Source organism: Semicossyphus pulcher, unplaced genomic scaffold (assembly GCF_022749685.1).
Source record: "Semicossyphus pulcher isolate SPU_LCO1_2020_fin unplaced genomic scaffold, fSemPul1.0.p SCAF_8, whole genome shotgun sequence".
Classification (NCBI taxonomy): Eukaryota; Metazoa; Chordata; class Actinopteri; order Labriformes; family Labridae; genus Semicossyphus; species Semicossyphus pulcher.
Window position 1 is genome coordinate 14,698,930 of NW_027211759.1, and position 19,618 is coordinate 14,718,547.

The 19,618-nt window shown below is 41.8% G+C and overlaps 1 protein-coding gene across 1 annotated transcript in view; it reads right to left on the reverse strand.

Annotated features, from left to right (window-relative positions):
- The window catches only part of otud7a (OTU deubiquitinase 7A), a 37,882-nt gene extending 22,282 nt beyond the window's left edge, over positions 1-15,600 (reverse strand). The window contains exons 1-2 of the mRNA XM_069687163.1: positions 15,484-15,600; positions 913-1,041 (exon numbers count right to left, since the gene is read on the reverse strand). The gene's annotated coding sequence lies outside the window, so the exon portion shown is untranslated. The remainder of the gene's footprint in view (positions 1-912; positions 1,042-15,483) is intronic.
- Between the last annotated feature and the right edge of the window lie 4,018 nt (positions 15,601-19,618).

Sequence of the window (19,618 nt, forward strand, 5' to 3'; positions counted from 1 at the left end):
AGATTTTATCTTTTATATTTAATATTTCCCATTTTAAAATGGAGCCTCCCAGCTAGAGAAATTTCACGTGATTGTACTTGAGCGACAATAAACGTCTTGGATATTGAACATTGTGACAATTAAACTAACCAACGGCCCATCATGTAGTTCACATTACCTCTAAATCAGTCTGACAATCACAGGGGCTGTTTTTGATACTTTCGGTGCATTTTGCTAATAACACTTTTTGTGATCAGAGTACTCCTCCAGGACAGAGTGGACTACGTGGGATCGACTCAAAATAACATACAGTGTCTGGTTTCATCATTATGAAGGAACACAAAGCAGAAATGTTACTCATTCATGTGTTACTAAAAGTTTTAAATAGACAACAAAGTGTTAATGGCACTGAGTTATAAATCAGTAAAAACAATAGTTGTTAAATCTCCTGTGAGGAGTTTTTCACTGGTTATGAAACACGCTGAAATTTATTCTGATTACTCTATATGACCTACAAAAGCAAACCAGACCATCAGCGACAAGATTGATTTTTTCTATACAGTCATTTTAAATGCCTGAAACCGCTGGCGGGGGGGTGGCTGTCAGACGAAGCGATTAACTGCACGCTGCCTTTGTTTACATTTTCCAGGGCAAACATTTAAAGTGAGTGATACGTATGACTGTTAAAGAAAGCAGCAGGAAACCACCACTTGTTTGTACAGGACAAATACAGCAAAGAGATAAGAGGTACGGCTTTGTCCACAGGGGGCCAAAATCAACACAAACCGAAGGTTCCTCGCAGCAGATTTAAGATCAATCTGTCCTGGTCTGATTTGATCTTTTCATGTTGATAACCAGAAAATATATAGAGTTATAGAGACTTTTACTGACTATTTGGAGGACTGTGATTCATTTTAAAGTTATCACACGTACTTTCTGTATTTTGCTGATGGTTGTTGAGAAGCCATCTGATGACCACGGGACTGTCAGGACCAGACGCAGCTCTAGTCCATGGCTTCAGAGGCAGCCGAGGAGAGGAAGACACTGGGGATGCAGAGAGCCCTGAAACACACACACACGATAAATACTGAGTGTTATCAACCCTGAAACAGAGAGTTATACCCTTTAGTTCTGATCGACTGAGTTCAATTTGAAGCTGCTGTAAAACACCCGACCTACACATACCTGTGACTGCATCAGTGTTAATGTGCAAATCTAAAATTACCCCTCGAGCCATTACTTTCATTATGTGTCATTCAGAAACCACCTGATCCTCTAACTGTTCAACAAGCTGACAGCGAACAGAGCTGAAAAAGTAATTATTGATTGAAAATTAAAGTCTAATTTCCTAATTTTGCATAAAATGTTTTATAAAATGACATCATTTAATATCATGCTTCAGTTCTCTTACAGTAGCAGAGGCTTTTAATCTGCCTTAAGCCTGCCAGCTGCTGTAAGATCACTTTGAATCATCATCATTTCTTCTTATAAACATTTCCTGAAACAGCACGTTTGGCAGCACCTTTTCCCCAACAGCCCACCTTCTGGACTTTCTTTGACGTAATCACATCTTCATGTTCTCACGCTAAGATGCAGGTGTGTTTGTGTCCTCAACAACACCGACGCTGCAAAGAAAGTGCAGCGCGAGCCTCGCGTTCCGGGTTTTTACGTAAGGACACGCAAACATGCTGATGCCGGTACAGTCAGGAAAAGGTCAGTGTTGTGTTATTGCATGACGCAGCAGGCAGAGATGTGAATATGTAGTGTGTGGAGACAAACGCATGGAAACAGTGGGAGAAGTAAGTGAGTAGTCACATATTAAAGCAAAAGTGGAAACTTAGAGAACATTCTGATTCTGACGGATCAGATCAGCAAACGCCTCTTTTTACCCTTTCAGAAGAGAAATATCAGTCATGCATTACTCACATGGACAGTAAATAGTGTCATGTGTTCCCTGTTTACTTGTACAATGTATCGCAGCACTATGTGTCAACTTTGAATTCATAGTCAGTCGTCACTTAAAATGAAATCTGCCGTAAAATAGATCCCGACTGATATATGGGTTGGACAATATCGGTTAATCACAGATATTTATTAGTATCGGCTTAAATGTGTCCAAAATGAAACGTATGAAAACTGCAGAAAACAATACTTGGGAGGATTTAGAAACGTTGTCATCACGCAGTCTGTTCAGGACAGTGTGCCCCAACTACACAGTTTACAACACGCTACACTACAATACGAAACTAGAACAGGGTGACCATGTTTAATAACGTTAAATATTTCATCAAGAAAGCAGCCGTTTGTATACCACTGCTTAGTCATATTATTATTATTTGGTGCTCAATCCACATGGAAACGGACTGCTTTCATTTCAAGTGAAAATTCACGCTTCATATCCGTACTTAGGGCTGAACCATTTTAAGAAAATATCTAATTGCGATTATTTTGACATTGTAATTTTGATATGATTTGCAATATTAAAGGGAATTATAATTTTTACATCATTATTCTCATTTTCATTGAAAAACATTAAAAGGTTTATGGTGTGATTTTTGCGCGATCTGTACCATACAAGGATATTTAGGATGTTTATTTTCAGCATCGTTGCACTCCTCATATTTGCACTATTGTCTTGTAGGCTTGAACATACTAGTTTGATATTTAATGTTTAATGTAGGCTTGTACATATTAGTTCAATATTTAATGTTTAATAGTACATAGAGAGCGAAGTTAACCGGAGTCATATTCTTTGTGCATACCTGGTCAATGAAGCTGATTCTGATGATGTGCAGGCCAGAACATCTCTGCAGCACAATATTTAAATTAACATGGTATTTTTACACACATTTCACCTTTAATAAATATTGTGCCTCCTGCGATTTGAAAATTGCAGTTGGCTAAAGTGCAATTTGGATTAATTGTTCAGCCCCATCTGTACTCAGTAAGTTTTTCACTTCTTAAACAGGTAGGTATCTTCTTATTGGTACAGTGGCCTCAGAAATCCTGTACTGGTCTTCATCTAGGTACATGTAAAAACGGGATGCTTTAACAGTGAATTATGTGAAGTTTGAACAAAAATTCATGTACAGTATTTTAAAGAAAAACTGTGAAACTACTTTTAAAACTTGAACCATTTGCTACCACATTGATGGTTATAAGAAATGCATCCTAGGAGAAACAACAGTAACTATTAGGCTTCAAGAATGTTACACTCAAGCAGAGGTTACTTGACTCCGGTAATATTAAACACTTGTGTTGAGAAATAATGAAGCAGAAGTTACAAAGTAGAAAGCTTATCAGCATTAACATTATGAAAGGCCAATGCAGGACATTACAATATGCAGTAATGCCAAGTACATGAATAAGCACATTTATCCAGTTTAGTAACATTCCTGTGGTTTTCTTGTGTATTTCCATTTTAAGCTATTCGATGCTTTTAATTTACTACTTTTCAGAGGGGAAACTTGTCCTTCTTATGACACTGTAACTCTTTAAAAAAAAGATTTGTGGGCCTTTTATACCTTTATTTAAAATAGGGGAAGAGAGAGTGGGGATGACACACGGCAAAGGGCCGTGGGTGGGAGTCTAAACCGAGGCTGCTGCACCGAGGACTGAGCCTCTGTATGCCACCGATTTAACCGCTGAGTTAAACCGACGCCCCAACTGTAACTCTTTTAAAATCTGAAGCATTGTTATATATTAAACTAATATAACACTGAAGGGGCTATTGAAGAAAATTCGCAATTTTATATCATGTACATTTTATTGCCAATAACTTAGGAGACATTTTTATGAGGAACTACAGTATAAGATAATTATAGAGTATTGAAATAAGGTCTAATTGCTATTACTTACATTAACAGTCTGAAATATTATATTTTCCCAACAACTTGAGAGCAAATACTACAAAAATAACCTAGTTAAAATATAATAACAGGTGTTAGAGTCGATGAAAATGTCGTCATAAATGCATCTCAGTAACAATATGAAGTACTCACTGCATGTCTCCACACCTGGTGATTATTGAGATGTCTATGCTGTTAAATTGAAGTCACAGATGAACAGACAGCGCTCACTTCAGATGTATCTTTGATCTTGTGGTTTCATTACAAACACTTCAGTTTTACAGCTCAGAGGGGAAACGTGCGGCCTGTAACCATCTACAGCTCCACTCTCACTCAGATGTTGCAGCAGATGTATCCACAACAACACGCAGCATTTTAACAGCATTCAGCACTCGTCTGCACTGCATTGTTTACCTCCTCTGGTCCACTGACCCGTGAGCATTCTGCCTGCAGTCCTCCCGTGTAAACAAGGGCCCATTTGTAGACAGTAAGAAGCGGTTTCTTAATCATCTGTCTGCACAAACACTGAGGGATGGTCCGCTGAGTTCTCCTGCAGCTTTAATGTACACAACAGCTCCGCGCATGTACAGTGTGAAATCCAAGAACCTCACACTACTCGATTCAATTTCAGTGTGATGTAGCCTTTAGCATCAGATTAATGCAACGTCTTCTTAATACATGCACGGTAAAATACGTCATTTCATACATAATTTGGATTCAAGCAAAACCATTGTGCAAAACGATTATTAAAAATGGGACATCTACCCCGCAGAGAGCTGATGTTTATCAATTAAGGCAGCGTTTTTATTAAAATGTTCCATCTGTGTATATTTACAGCTATTACCTCTAAACTAAATCAGCCATTATCAGCTGTCAATCAGGCTTTTTAGGTACACTTTACACCAGAAAACAACAGACCTACCTGTGTGAATCAGTCAGTTGAAGCCTGTTATTTCTCAGAAAAGGTGTACAGTATATATTCTGGGGGGGAAAAAAACCACATAGCTGTTTTTAATCTACTTCAAAAATAAGTATGCGTGCTTACAGCTCTCCTCCCACTACCTTTTTGGTTCGTCTTTAAATAATCACTAAACCAGTCGGCCAATTAGAAAGCGTGAACTGGTTACAGTGAGTCTTTAAACAACAACAGTGGAAACTCGCAGCTTTTACTCAGAGTTGAAAACAGGAAAAATGATAAACATATTCTGTGCTTATTCATCAATTAATACACAACGTCTTTTCCATTAATGACGTGCACATTCTTTCCGTGATGCTCGTGTAAATAGGCACCGAGGCTCTTTACGGTAATAGGATGAGTTATAGCTGAGATAATTGTCTCCATAGCGGGCCATGATCGCCCACATGCAAGGCAGATACACAGCAGGTGGGAGGTGAACATACTGTACCAACACTTACACTCGACTCTTTGCTCTGCATCTCCTCCATAACAGAGAAATGGTCAAGCAGCAAATCCTATACATGCAGGTTAGACGGTGTATACATTTTCAGTTATGCTGTTATATAAGCTTTAAAAGGCAGCTTCTATTCTGACCTAAATATGAGAGTTTATGTAGCTGTCAGAGTACACTTTGTTTACTGTATCACTGCAGAATAAAATACTGAAGCTGTAACGGGAAAATCATTTTACACAATGTTAGGAATCATTCATCTATGTTCACTAAAGTCTTATCATTTCTGTTTTTGTTTCCACTTCCACCTTGTCTGCTTAGGCGTTAACTTTCCTCCACTACTTTCCACAACCCAAAAAGCTGCTTCTCAAATAGAGCAAACAGTTTACTGAGCTAACAAGGAACATAACACTGAAGCCCCTCAAAATATTATGCAATTAAACTCTGTGGTGGATTTTGGCAACTGTCATTGTAGAAATTGAGATCTCTTGTATCTTTTTTTATGATGGATTCTGAATGCCAAAGCTGGTGTAAAAGTCTGGACATAAGCCCGTCGACAAATTATCCATGTGACAATGTGACTTTTTTCACATTACTTTAAATAAAGCCACATGATCCAGGCCAGTTGCACTACACTAAAGAACCACACACACCTACACACTGAAACAGCCACAGAAATGGCAGATATTTCATCAACATTAGCTGATGGGAGTGTAAGTGTTGGCGTGCTAATGTAATTTATGTCAGTATGGGCTGGAGCCGTCATCGTTACACCACCAATATTTGTGAATTTTCCTTCTACATAAATTAAAGGAAACAAAGGTCCGCTTCTTAGAATTAAATAAAGTGTATTAAAACGGTTAAAACAGTGTTAAAGGTGAAACCATGACAAAGTTAGCTTAAAGGGATACTTCAGGTTTTGTGGGTTTGTATGTGGCACTTATCAATAGTAAGTGTACTATGTATGTCGTCAGCACAGCCCCTGTTAGAAGAAGCCGGCCGGAGTTCCTACACGTTAGCCTAGTTAAGCACGGCTGCAGAGGCGGTCAGGAGTACTACGTACTTTAGCCACTTCAAAGAGTCCAACATGTAAACAAACGTTTCACTTTATGTGCACACTGTATTTTTTATTTTTTCACCTTGCCGTCAGACACTTTCCCTCTGCACTGTCTTTCTCTGCACAACGGCCCTGTATACCTGCACATGCAGCGCACGGTATCACAACAGCTGTTTGGGTCAGCGACAATATGACGTTCACGGTGGAGTCACAGTCTGTGCTACCTCACACGACCCCACCTCTGAAAATATACATGAACAAACAAAACAGACTGAACACAGAGAATTCTGTCATGAGGAGGGTGTGTAATTGTTTCACCTCCTGCTGAAAGACCATCTTGACTTGACAAAGATGTCCGATGATGGAAAATGAGTTTTGTATTTTTATAAAGATTTAATGTCACACCTTGAGGAGCTGCTGCTGCTGAACCTGCCAGTGGCAGAACATCTGGTGTCACCTCCAGAGGAGAAGAGAAGAGGAAAGAAAGGGAGGCCTGTCTGCCGATGAGGCTTCTCCAGATTGTATTTTTTTTAAATGTATAAAAAAAAGTATAAATATATTTTTTAGTATCAAATCTCTGTGGAAATGATCAGTAATCCTTCAAGCCATATAAATCTTAGAATGATTGCTCTATAATCCAACAATTATTTGATTTTGAACACATAAAATGTTTTTATCTCTGCTGATTGTGTCGTGCGACTAAAAGAAAGATACAACATGATCTCTTTATACGGCTTCATCCTGAAACAGTGCATTTGTCAGCTTGTAGTCGTATATAAAAATGGCCATGAGACAAAAAGGAACAAAAACAATATCTAACATCTACAAATCCGGCCTGTGGAGGACTACCTCTCCCCACAGCCTCCCAGTACAGCAGGTGGCACAGGTCCAGAGAGTCAAAAGGACCTTTGAAACCTGATACCTGAGCCTGCTCACAAAATAGTGGCAAGAGACCTGTCCTGCAAGAGTTGGACATGAGATGTGGGCTTGTTGGTTAAACACAAATGAAGTTACTGAAACCTCCGAGACTCTGATCCCTCCTCTGCTGGACGGAATATTTTGGATTCTTGCAGGCGGGCGGAGAATAAAATCTCACTTTCTGGCTCGGACAAACGGCTCAGTCGGGGCCAACTGTGGCTTCAGTGTGTGAGCTGAGCTGCAGCTATGGCAGGGCCAAGCACCGACAGGCTCGAACCGCCGTGTTCAACACTGCTAGATAACCACCCTGTGATCCCTGCCCCTGGAGTGCACCAGCGTCTGAGCACACAAATGTGAACAGCACACTAACCAATGCATGTTTGCTGCGCAGGGTGTTTAACAATCAACAACAACAGACCCAGTGCTTCCACAGAGGGCGGCCAAAACACAGAGAAAGGCTAATAAAAGATGGCATTCATTCTTATCCAGTGCTGTTTCACATGCCTGTGCACAGCAAAATGTCAAACCAAGATGTGAACGCTAAAAAGCAGACAACAGCCGATTATATTATTGATGCCATTCAATGGATAAAGGCAGGAACAGCTACAGAGAATGCATTAGACTTGGTGTAATTGTATATTGGAGAAACAAATGAGCACGAAACAGATCATTTCCACCTCACGTCAGTGCTGAATAATCAACACAATCCATTAGTATGCTTTGTAACACAACACACAGTTAAGTGGCATGGAAAAATTCATGTAACGGGATGTTATAATGTGTCACCAAACTACAAACTAAGCACTTCCACTTTCTCAAAGTCCTTGCTTGAGAGCACAAGATTCAATCAGTGAATTTCAATGTGGAGTGGAAGCAGCACTTGCTATTCATCCTTCATATCAGCCTCCTCTTCCTCCTCCTGCAGCCCCAACGGCAAGCTTGTACATTGTGTGTGCATGTATACGCCGTCATGCGCAGGATATCGTCCGCGGCCCTCTGGAACGCAATGACGTCTTTCAATCAAGCGAGGGCTCTTCACCGAGTGCCGGCTCATCAGGTTTGGCCGTTTTTGATTTCTGAGAGCCTCATCTTTTTCTCCTGTCACCACCTGTAAGAATGCCCCGAGTCCCTCCTTATCCCGCCATTATGCTCTGTTCGCTAGCAGGACTTCCCCTGCTTTGCATTGATTTTCGGTGACCTCAGAGCACCACCGACACCCTGAGAAATCAGCCCGCTGAGCCCCGGCTTCAGATGCAGGAAGATGGAGAAAGCTTAGAAGGCAGAAGGCCCGAGCGAATCAGTAAACCACTTCTGCACGCCAGGCAGAAAGAAAGTGTAATGCTCCTAAGTCTTGACCTCTAGACAGACTCTGTAATGGAGCCTCACACAAATACATTCTCTTTCTGTCCCCTAATCCTTCACTAAAGTTTAAAATAACAGGCTTCTGTGCAGCGGCCCCTCATGCTGCGGGAAAGATGCTGCTTGAAGCAATAATGTCACTTTGCATCTCATTTCTGCCGTGCACACTGCCAGCGCAGCATATCATCCAGTGGAGAGTTGTTGGTAATTTGCACTAAATGCATCATCGCATTAATTTTTGAAGTTAATTTCAATTAATGCTGCAGTGGACAGCAGGAGCTGCACTGTGTGTACCTGAGGGACGTCCGAGCTCCAGGAATTTATCAGTTTTTGTAAGAAAGTTTAGAAGATCAGAGTTTGAATTTGCCATCAAAATGATAAACTTCCTGCTTCGTGTGAGGTTTCGATTCTTTACAGACGCAGCACGTAGCGCACCATTTTTCCTCAACAAACCCTTGCAATAAATCTTTTTAACAAAGCAACTGGTTCTTTTGTCTGACCTTACAGTCAAGTCAAATCTTCAGTTCCAGCAGAGCGGCTCGGCGGTGTGTGCAGCGTGCACCCAAACAAAAAGCTGGTTGCTGAGGGGCAGAGAGCAAGATCATAACCCCTGAAAATGTCGCTCCCTTCAGCCCTCCGACCACAGCGGCCAAAAGCTGCACTGTTTGCAGACTTGGCTCTTTGTGCCACAAGCAGACAGCCGTGTCTAGGGACCAAAACTTTACCAAAGCAGATGGTTCCCGACTTTCTCCTGATTTAAAGAAGTCAAAGAAAAAGGTGAAAACCTTTACAGTATTATGTGGACATGAATTACACACTTAGCAGCCAGTGTCTGGTAGGTATATAAATGACATGATGAATGAGGGGGTTCAAGCATGCCTGCTTGCTATCTGTAGACTAATCTTCCGATCCCACCAGATATACAGACTAACTAGCTTAAGCTAGCTGTGGTTTCCTATTTCAGATTGAGCTGAAGGAGGGCGTCCGCTCTGGTGTTGAACATTTTGCCTGACTCAAACGTCCTCGCCTGCAGAAAGATCTTCATGTAACAAAACTCTCGAAGATATCTATAAATAAAGAGCAGATTAAAAGGATTTATCTGCAAAGATAATGACACCTACAGATGAGTGATAATTCGGGGAATGCTGCTACTTTACATAAATTAACAAATAAAGGCCTGTGGATGTATAAAGTAGGTTATGATGTCTCCTCTGAAACACACACACAAACACACGCACAGCCACATATAGCTAAGCTAAGCAGCTATAGGGTACTTCCTGTCCTTGTCAACCTGATTATTTCATTTTGGTAGCATGAAAGAAAAAACTGAAAAACAGCCGTTACTGAGAAGCCGTGCACAGTGTCATGTTGCAGAGATCACTTACAGTTGTAGTTTTGTTCCATTTGAGATGTAATGAAATATCAGCTGACACTCACAGAGCAGCTCCGCTGTCCTACAATGACCCCCATAAATAAGACTTTCATTATCTGCACAGAGAAGACAATAAAAGAGGAAACGCTAGGAGAGATTGTTTTGACACGTCGGTCTCTACATCTCACAATACCTGTTTTGTGCTGTGTGCCACCACTATTATATTGACTGTGTGCGTGGGCGCATGCATATACACTCAAGTAGGTGGAGAGGGCAAATCACACAACCTTATTCTTAATTTAGCATGTGAAGGAAAAGATGTTAAACCCATAAACCTGTAGGCTCTTGAATATTAAAAGAGTTTTCTAGTTAGAGCACAAGAATGCTGCGGTGATCTTTCAACACTAGTTACCAATAATGGGTACATCTTTTACTATTTGGTAAGCAGTTGCTTTTAGGGTGTCCTTTAAGAAACATAGGCCGGAGATAGACTCGCTTTCGTGTACACAACTGGCTGCATCATGAATGTAATTGTTCACATACTTGTCGATGTACGACACGTGCTACTGGAGGATACCTCTAGAGGGCACAGGCCATGTGCAACTACCGTAAGTGCAGGATGTAAACATCAGACATGGCGACACTCGAGGACGTTACGACTATGTTAATTCTTAGATCACAACAGAAAAAGCGACAGCTTCCGTCGGCACCGTCTCCACGCCGTTACTCACATTTTCCTCCGTGCACGGAAGTAACAGTCCCAGACTTTTCCCCGTCGACTTATCTGTCACCAGCTATTTTGATTTTGACAGGCATGTTTGCAGCTGTGCAGTGGCAATGACACATCGTACAGATGTGGACAATTGCAGACTTGGTCTATCAGTCTCTACACGGCCCCTACTGCTCATGTGCATTCTGCATCGTGCATACACTTAGCGCTAATTTTCTGAGGACGTGAACAGCCGACGCTCCAAACAGACGCAGGGAACACGTGGCAACCATCATGCGCACGTGAACACACAGTGAAAAGCAAGTATATCTACGGCTTTAAACCCACTAGAGGTCAGCAGATTAACTGGGTCGGGAAGCTCTAAAGGCTACCAAAAGTTGAGCGTAATCTGTAGGTGAGTAAAGGTAAATAAATAATTATGGTTGCGAGTTTTGTAATGTTAAAAAGACCACAACCACTTGGACTTAACAGTGGTAAGTTCCAGCTCTTCCGTGTAACTGGTGAAGATGCTATTCAGTTTTGCAGTTGCAGTCATGAGGCCAGTTATGTGAGTGTATCTGCTTTTGTCTTTGACTGAAATGTGCATCCGATGAATAAAACCACACACACACACACACACACACACACACACAAACACATTCACAAAGGCACGTATACTTGTACACCCTGCCAAGCCACTTTTTTTTTTCTAAAATGTTCTAACTGGGACTTTTCCAGGACTCAAGTCCAAGCCACTGTTTTTCCTCACTGTTTGGGACACATGCATGTTTCATGGTTGAAGGGGGAAATATTTGCAATTCTTTTGTCTTAGGAAAAATGTAAAATTCATCGGTTTATGTGGATCATTGGCGTTACGACACTGCCACTTTGTTTATAATGCATGCAAAGATTGAACACATACAATTCAAAAAGCTTGAGATGCACTATTTGATGGCAGAATAATGTTTGAATGTGCATCAAGACATTAAAACTTGACAGAGTGCACTGAATTCAACCGCAGGGCTCAGAGTGCTTCCTGCACTTTACTCTGGGCGGTTCAGCTGAGCGGTTAGCTGTCCAGAGGAGCTGATGCTAACTGCAACACTGCAACTTTATCCGACACAGAAACTACGCCTATCAAAGACAACATGACCAGAGCACAAGTCAACAGAAGCTGCACAGGAAGTGCACACATGACATGAACTTTATGTCGGCCTCTTGGAAGGAAAACTTCTGTCTGATGCGTTTTTGCCACCCTGGCCTCAAGTGCACCCACAGAGAGGTCCGTTCAGTGGGTGTGGGTGCACTGCGGAGGAAAGATGTGTCATACTCACACCAGTATCAGAAACGTATACTTATTATATTGTAGGGACTAATGATGCTAGAAAAAGGACGTTTCCTTTTTATGGTTCAAATGCTCTTGAAGCGATTTACTGATCTGCCTGCAAATGCAACAGCAACTTCTGAGTTGTGAAGCTGAGCATGACATACATGTGTGCGTTCTATTATCAATAATATGAATGATGATTCTTTCAAAACAAATTATTTTTTTCTTAAATCTTACAAATGTTCTTATAATGAAATGTAAATGTCGGAGGGTCCAGACCCTGCAGCTCAGACTGTATGTAGGAGGGGGGGTTGGCGAATAAGCCCAGGGGAGTACGTGGGAGAGGCCTTAAAGAAGCTGTGGGAGGATGTAGCTGCAGGGTGAACCATCAGCGCAGACCTCCACCACATATTCTTGTTTAATTAATACAACTCTGAATGCAGAGTATGCGCAACTACATGACTGTTAACAGACGGTGATGACAAATAAGATCCCGACGAACCTCATTAGATAAATATAGTGTACAAACAAGTAGGTTCCTGTACTTGTTGTCACCCTTGAGTCATCTCAGAGCTCCTCTTCTTCTTCTTCTCACCAGAAGGCTGTTAAAAAGATACTTCGATCGCTTGATGAATTTACTCCCCAATATTCCTGGAAGGCTTTTGTTTGAGATCAGCTGCTATTAAGTAAAGATGAAAGAAAGGGCAGTGACAGTGACGGACAGCGGGGCATGTGCTCACTCTAATAAATGAATGACGTAAAAAGCACCAGCACAACAGGGTTGTGACTAACCTGCGTCTCCTTTTAATATCACCTTCACTGAACTAAACTGTGAAACAAAATGGAGATACAGAGTTTCCAACATATGCAGCTGGGTTTCGCAGAGAAAAGGAGGCCTGACCTCTTTTTCTGAATGAATGAAAATGACCTACGTTGTGGGCCTGCGTGAATCTAAATTGAGTCACCAAGGGTATCCTGTGCAACAACGTTCTGTTTGATTTAGAAACTGCTCCCTTGCTGATTCGGGGCAGGACAGGGGATGGCTGTGCCCACTGGGCCTTGTGGGGAAAATGCTACAATGGCAGACGTCACAGGGAGCAAGCCTGCTCCCAAACAAGTGGAGCAACACGAACGCAATCAGGTGCAGAGGGCACGGACACACATGTGCACACACATGCAAACACAAGGTATGGCTGTCACAGAGTTTATTTTCTTGGCAAACGGAAACGTCCAGCGCGTGTTGCTTCATGTGTTACATTTGGGTAAAGACTGAAAACAAACCGTGGCGCATAAACGCACAACCTGTGGCCTGTTTCTATCTGAGGATGAGACTCTCCGCCTCGGTCATGACACCTTCTCACAGGTGATAGAAGTTCACTCTCAGACAGTGTGAAAAAATTCTTTTAAATGTTAATATGAAATGAAATACCTGTTTCAAATTTCATGGAAGCCCCCCAACTTCTCTCATGAAATAGATTTGATATAAAAGAGGATTGCGACCAAATAGCTAATGTAAAGAAATGTTTTAATTAAGACTATGTTCAGGATAAAAATGATCGTGTGAGTGGCATGAGTCTCAGCCTGTCGGAGTCAGTCACTCCCTCGTCACACCTCAGCCCAGTTTAGGTTTCATCATCGTGTCGCTAAGTAGAATTGTCTTGCTCCAGTAACCTACAAACAAGATTTGCTCAAATGTACAGACACATGGGACCCCAGTGAAGCTGACCAGTACCCCCTCCACCCTCCCCATATTTTGACGTGTGAGAGGAGCCCCTCTGCCTGCCTCCTCGGCCTCTAGCTGACCTCCCCGAGCCTGCAGACAGAACACTCAACATTGCTTCCCCACCTGTAGAGATGTCTGAAGAACAGGGCCCACTTCAAAGCCATGCAGTGATTGGGCCATGATTACAATGGGCACTTGACTCATTTCTTCTCCTTTGAAGGACTAAAGTTTGGGGGAATAGGGCATGGGGATAGGGGATTGTTTTTGAAAAGAAACATGAGATTTTAAGCCCCCTCACAGGTGATTTTCAGAATCAACAGGATGATTTATTTTGATCCTTCTTTCTGTCTAATGATAGCAGTGGAAAAACCCTCGCTGCTGGGTCCTCTGATGCAAAATATGTACAAACTTAAAATGATATTTGGATAATGCAACCAGTGTTTTTCTTCTCAAAGACAGCTTCTGATGGTAGCTTTTGTTGCTGAGGTTTTTGAAGTCGATAGTGGGCAGTTGGCACAGATGTTTGCAAAGGAATGTCATTTTGTATCAGTTGAGAAGCAGTTTGATAAAGCCGCGCTGCCACAGTGACATGAAAGCCCAACTGGGTTCAACAACAACCGTCATCTCTGCTCTGCTTTTCTGTAGCTAAATGCCAGTGACAGGAACAGAATTCACTGTGGTAACTGATCAGGTGCCAAGCGCCCTCTCCCCAGTGCCCTGCTGCACTGAAGCCCTCTGTGGAGCTGGCATGGCCTGGCTTGGCCTGGCAGCCACGGGACCTGCTTTGTATCTCTGCCCCGTCTACTCAAGCTGTCTCCAAATCAGACTCAACTACTGTCAACCCGTCTAGCAAGCCCAAAAAAAGCATTCGGCCGGGGGTACTATGTTGGCTGAATCAGTTGTAAATGTAAGACAGCAAACAACAAGTTGATTTGATGTAAATGACCATCTTCCAAATGACCAGGAGGAAACCATGGCAGAGTTTATTTCACTCGTGTTGAACCCAACTCAGTTATAATCTGATAGATTAAAGGTTTTATTATGTAGATCTTTGTTATGGGGTTATGAATATGATACATTTTTAAATACGCTACCATACCAATGATTTAGAAGCCTCTCCATCTTTACAGGCAGGCGTAGTTGGTAGATTCTGTGAACCAGGCCAACAATAAAATAAACGTATATGGGCACCAGACTCCATCCAAGCAGTGGTATTTGCATTTATTGCAAGGCTTTCTTCAATTTGGGGTAAACTGCTGTGATTTACTATATGAAACATAGCATCTGTTATGCATTTCATTCCCATCTGGCCCAAAATACACTATGATGATTAATATTCCATGTCTGTTGAAAGAACCAAAGCCTTTAAGGCTTTTTAGCCTCAATAAGCTAATGTGCTATTGATTTCAGGATAAGCTACCATCACAAAATATACTCCTGATTTATATTACATTATTACTGTATGTTCCTACATCACAAAGGTCTGTGACTAAGCATACAGACTGAACACCACATCCATGTTTACAGCATTTTAGTCTGAGACTCCGGCTAACGTCTCATCCCAACCGTCGATGAGATTTGTGGCCTCGATGCATTTGCCTTCGACCTAAAATAAAAAAGGTATTCGCACGGAACCTGAAGTTGAATGCATCGAGGCACGTACTCGCATAAAGGCAGGTGCACCTGTCTGCAGTGGTAGCCTATTGTGTTCACTATCAAATCAGCCATGAATCGGCCTGTCGCGCCGCATGTGGAGAATATAAAAACATGTCTGTCTCTTACCGTTCTGTTTTCAGTCATTACTCCCCCATCCTAAATGTTTTCAGTCCAGACCTCTGACGAACCGTTAATTCCTATCAGGCTGTCTCACTCTCCCTCTCTCTCGCTCATCCCCATGTCATATTTCTCCGCTGCAGCAGAACAAAGCCACGCCTCCTCCGGCAGCCGCTCCGCGTGACGTCAGCCGGCGAGGAGCTTTGGCACCGCCCTCTGGTACCATGGTGACACGTCCAGCCGAGAGCCGCGAGAGGCCGCTGTGCCGTAACAAAAACAAATCATCACTTCAACTTGATTTTAACAAAGTCTGAGCTTTACATACTGTGGCTTCCAGTGCCTTTTGACTTTGAAATAACGAGAATGTTTTTTTAAAGAAACGGTGGTGAGAGTGTCACTGAGTTTTAAACTACAATGAACGGTAAGAGCTTAATGTAAAATGATTTATGCGAACAGCATTTAAGCTAACAGCAAATAAACAGTGCTCGAATGAGCAATATAGTCTCCAAAAAGGTGCATGTAAATATTAGATAAGCAAAAGTAGCATATTAATTTTCTTTCTTTTAAGATTAAAGTGTTCTCTTTAGCCTATAAACAATACACAACATAAACATTTAGAAGGTTAATTTTAGCTGTTGAGATAAAAAACAACAACTAAAAAACAGCACTAGCTAAGTCTAGTAAATCCTAAAACCGGTAGGGTATTAACATTAATTTCATAATATAGCTGATAGTTGACACCAATTTAATTTAAATAAATAAAAATCCAGACCATATCTTTATTCCGGTTTCAAACTTCTCATACTGTTTTGCTATACAACTCTACATATGTGTCTCCCATCACGTGTGTTTTAGTTCTGATATTTTATTTTGCAAGGTGTTACCAGAACCGGAACTTCCATGTTTTTTTAGAAGGGCGCCAGAAACAGACAGACATCCGATTATATTTAGATGTTTTTTGCAAATTATTAATGGTGTGATGGTGTATTAAATACTGTTAATAGTCTGTGTATCTATCTATCTATCTATCCTAGCACAGAAATAGAGTTCTCTCTTTTTCTTCTGTGGATCATGCACTAAACGCTAACCGCAGTCCGAGCTCATTGTCCAGTGTGTTTCACTTGAACGAACTGGTCCAGCAAGTTATTTCTGGGCTGGTGTCACAGAGCCCCATATCGATCTGCCAGCGTACCTGCTACACGGACGGAGACTGCGTCCGTGGAGACAGTCCTCCTGACTCCTCGCTGTTTTTTCCTCACTCCCAGTGAAAGTCCTCGGGCACAGCCATGAGGTGCCTCGCCGCGTTTCTGATCTGTGTCTACGCTGTCGGATTTATTGTATGTAAACCCTCGTCGCCCTGTCCGAGTGGACAGTTTATGCTGAAGAGCCAGTGTGTCCTCTGTCATCCCACCTGCTCTGAGTGCGACGGGCACGAGCTGTTTGAATGCACTACCTGTGGAGTTGGTGAGTAAAATTTCCTTCAAACGCAGTTTTAACACACACATCGATAGCCTTTCAAAGGAAAATGCGAATAATATAATTATTAGTCTCATAATTTCCTCATAGTGTGATTCACTTGATTAACCCAAAGAGGGTTTTAAAGTATTGTTTTGTGCTGCTTAGTTTCTACAAGGACAAAAATTATACAGTCAGCAGCTGAACAAAGACTTCGAAGATTAACAATATTTTTCCCATAGTCTGATTAATTTTACCAGCCTGCATTTCTCATATTTTCTCTATAAGAACTGCAAATGTGACCGATACGGTCTCTTTTGGCTTTTTTGGCTCCACAGATTATAACAAAGCCTTGTCACAGACTCATTAATCCATCTGAAAGGGGGGTGGAGTTTTTTTTCTTTTCAAAGCAGCACTATTTAATGGTTACCAAAGCAAAGGTCTTTTTAAAAGGCTTTTGAATTGGAGGAGGGGCATTCAGCTCTGGTTGACCATTTACTCTTGTTAAACTGTCGGAGATTGGCCGTGCACGTTTTTGATTTTTTTCTGTCCTGAGGGCAGCTTTTAAATCTGTAAGAAATGAAGGTGTGATCATTTTCGACCAAGTTTTCACAGTGTAATCTGATCACGTCAGAATGGGGCCTTTGTTAATCAGAGGGAAGGGAAGGGAAAAAAACATCCCCTCCGGCTACAAGTATTACTGTTGCAGTTCACTGGGCTTAACCTGCAAAACCTGCAGGACTATCTCTCCCTTTCCCTCACACATACACCCTTTCTTAGAGAATATCCATTTTTACTTTGCTACAATCATCCATAAGCTTGGAGATGATTTTTGTTGGATAGACTTTAGTAGTATACAGTATTTCACATTTGATCCCTGTGTGTACATCTGTGTGATGCTGTTTGTGAAAGAACATCAAAAACCCCAAAGTCTCTCTACCCCTGTCCTTGTGCTCTGTGGTGTGTTGTAATATGGAAGCCGCATTTCTCTGTGTGAGCTGAGGTTGAAGGAAGTGAAAGGGGAAGAAAGGCAGCAGCAGCAGCTTGCCGCCCCTCTCCTCCAGGTCTCGAACATCTTCTGTGCAGCGCTGAGCAGATGAGACAATGCTGTGACTCTGCTGCTTCCAGAGATGCCTCAGGTGCCACAGCTAGGCTTGTGGCAGGTGGCAGAATATTAATCATTAGGGCTTACACGACACTGTGTCCCTGCCCACAGCTCTGATCTCTCATCTGCCTCTGATTGCCCTTGTTTACATAAGTTGGAGCATCATCAGTCAGAAAGTAATCTCACACTGTGATCTGTGATTTGCAGGCCTACTGTCAACATGCTATGCTGAGGATGTTCATGGCTTTAACATACACTTGTTCTGCCAATATTTGTTGTCAGTAATGCATTTGTAGTGACAAGTATGAATCTGCAGTGTCCTAATAATTGCCAGTGATTGACTTATTAAGCTGTATGACATCTCTCCTTCAATCTAACAGCTTTGATTTCCTCATAGTGTGTTGAAGGCACTGAACTTTCACCCAGTTGGCATCTAATCCTTTTATATACCTTCACCCTATGTAATTATGCATTTGGCTGTAACGCTGTATTTAATATGAGAAGTTCATAGATGGTTAAAAAAAAAGACATTTCCTGGCAGAGTTCCATATGGCATCTTCGAGGAGAAAACAGAGTGGACTTAATGTTAACAAGTCCTCTGTGTCCTCCTCCTCCTCCTCCTCCTCAGATGAAGATGGACAGGAACGTTTCCTCCACCAAGGTCGCTGTCGGACACACTGCCCCCGGGGACTCTATCCTGACAGGGGTCACTACGTCTGCCTGCCCTGCATAGCCAATTGTGAACTCTGCACAGACGGCAACATATGTGCGAAATGTCGGGAACACTACAAACTGCAGAACGGGGTCTGCCAAACAGCATCCTGTGACATGGGTAAATGTAAAGCCGAGTTTTGCAGTTGGTTGTAGCTAAAGAGGAAGACATTCAGGCTTGTTATGCTGCATTTCTGTGTTTCAGGGCAGGTGCAGGACCCTGACACAGGAGAGTGCATTGACTGCGAGATGGGCTGCAAAACGTGTTCTGTAGGTAAGTGACACGTGATTACTGGTTATCAGCTTAACAACACCATAATGTTCCCTCCTTAATGTAAGTTGGAGCAGCAATATAACACTGGGGATAATAGTGCACATTGCAGCATGATATAAATTAAGCCATTTCTGCGTGAGTTTGCTTCTCCACAAGAATCCTAATTAATCACCTTCTCTTATTCGTACACAGAAGACCCAGAAATCTGCAACAGCTGCGCTGAAGGTTATTTTCTGTGAGTTTTTTTCCTTAATTTCTTCCCTTACCCTCTGCTTTTAAAACAATCTCAATTTACCATTATTTTTTTCAGTCTTTGTTTGGAAATAAAGATTTAAAGTGATATAAAGTAGACATGACTATGCATGATGCTGTGATTTGTTCATGCCTTTTTCAGAGGTTTTAAATTATGGACATTAATTTTGCTTCCCAGACATAATTAACCTCAGAACGCCCTTGTAATTGTTTTTACATGCATTGTCACTGCCTTGCTAGATAAAGAGTAGGCTAAATCAGTATGCAGTATATGGGTTAGTGTATATTTCCATATATTGGCTCACAGAATATGGTTAATTATCCCTCACTTCACAAGAAATGTAATT